Source organism: Centrocercus urophasianus, unplaced genomic scaffold (genome assembly GCF_019232065.1).
Source record: "Centrocercus urophasianus isolate 14NV4802_14NV808 unplaced genomic scaffold, USGS_Curo_1.0 seq_25, whole genome shotgun sequence".
NCBI lineage: Eukaryota > Metazoa > Chordata > Aves > Galliformes > Phasianidae > Centrocercus > Centrocercus urophasianus.
Window position 1 is genome coordinate 17,840,833 of NW_024884811.1, and position 1,978 is coordinate 17,842,810.

The following is a 1,978-nucleotide window of genomic DNA, read 5'->3' on the forward strand; positions in this document are numbered from 1 at the left end:
GTCAGATCCCACCACCAGGCGTCGGGACACGATACTGGGTGGGATGTGATGGTGTTCACCCCTCTGCAGGTGCCTGGAGGTGGTGGGGGAGCAGAGCCCAGAGCTCAGGTCCCAACCCAGGAGCAGGTGAAGGTGCTGGAGAATAGCGTATGGACAGAAGGGCTTCAGATGGAGTTCCCAGCCTGGCCTACTAATGCAGAGCGCTGGGGCTGCTGTGCCCTCATCGTGCACCCAGTGTCCCCGCGCGGGCTGTGCTCGTGCACAGCTGTCAGCCACAGCACAGAGGAAATGTGTGTCAGTAGTGTGCTGAGATAAGGCAGCACTGTGCAACGGAATGGGCTTTAATTAAAACTGTGGCAAAGCAACTGCAAGAGGAAAACCTCACGTGGTGTGTGGTCCAACACCACTATCGAGGTCCAGCAGGGAGCCCTGTGGGGACCCCAGGAAACGCACACGGTGCTGCTCGAGGAGACAGGGGCTGGGGCAGCACCCAGCTCGCCGCAGTCCGCGCCGGGGGGCTCTGGCGGTCCTCCCCATCGGATCCCGGCGGCCACAGGGCTCTGCTCGGGAGGAGCGCCGTGCCGCCTCCACCAGCGCGTGGAGCCGCTCCAGCTGCGCATTCCTGAGCCGTTCGGCAATGCGGCGCAGGAGCCCCGTCGGAGGCCCTCGGCCCCCGCCGACGAGGAATGCAACGCGAGCGGGATGGCCCCGCACGCAGCCGCTCCGCAGCCCCACGGCCGGGAGCTGTGAGGGGCCGCCGGGGATGTGAGGGGACGGACGGGAGGGGCGGCTGCGGCCGGCGGGACGGAGATCATCCTCTTCCCTAAATCTAAAAATACCCCGGAGCGGAGCGCTGAGCCTTTTCCATTCCCTCCCCCTCCCCCCCCCCCCCGCTTCTGCCCGCAGGGCAGGGTCAGGGAGCGGGGAGGAAGAGGAACGCAGAGGCAGGCGAAGAAATTAAAACAGTCCCAAGGCAGGACAGTACTGCAAAGAAAACACGGGATGCCGCACCCGGCCGCCTGAGCGGCCCGGCTTCACTCGCGAATTTCTGCAAAATTGGTGAACTCGGCCCCTAGCTGCAGGATGCGCCGGGGGGGGAAACTGCGATGGGACAGGGGCAGCTCCGGCTCTGTGGGGCCGTCAGCAGCCGCGCGTGGCCACCGCCCCGTGCCCCAAATAACGCTGTGCCCCAAATAGCTCTCTCTATGAGGCGCTTAAACCACGAAGAAGCCGGAGGCTCGTTGCTCTTTCTACGTTCCGAGGAAATGCTTTGTGCGTTGCTCTCCACCAGCACGTTAAAGCAGAAGTGGTCTCTGCTATTTGGAGCAGTGGCGGCGGGGCACAGTGTGAGGGTTGAATCTCGGCTGTCGCTTCCCACCCCATGGCAGCACCCTGGAGTGCAAAGGAAAGACCTGAGTGCATTTCCGCACTAGGGTATGCACGGGGACACGGGGGCATCGGAGGGCAGCGAGAGCCCTTCTGCGAGCTTTGCGGAGGCACGGCGCGGCAGGAAACAGATCTGGGGCTCTGTGCTGATGACAGCAGCGCCGTGTTCCCAAGGCACCGGTGCAGAGACAGCATCGGCAATAAGGGCTGCACTGTGATGGTGCCACTGAGGGCACAGACAAAGTGCAAGAAGCAACTGTCAGCCTCAGGTTGCCCCACCGGGAGGTGGAAAAAAAAAAGCAAAAAGCCAAACGATGTGATGAATGCACACCAATTTTCAGCACTGGCCACCCTCCAGGGAAAGCAAACAAGTCAGCAGTGCTCGCTGGTAGGCGAGGCAGATAAGCCAGCACAGCAGCAGTGCAGCGGCTGCGGGCACTTCTGCATTTCTCTTCCCCGCGACGCCTGGGCCGCCATCCCCGGGGCACAGAGCGATTTTCCACCCCATGACGTCGCCGCTGTATTTATGTCTCCCGGCTTCAGAGCAGCGCTGCTGCGAGCACGGGCACAGAGAAAGTTTTATTTTTGCAAA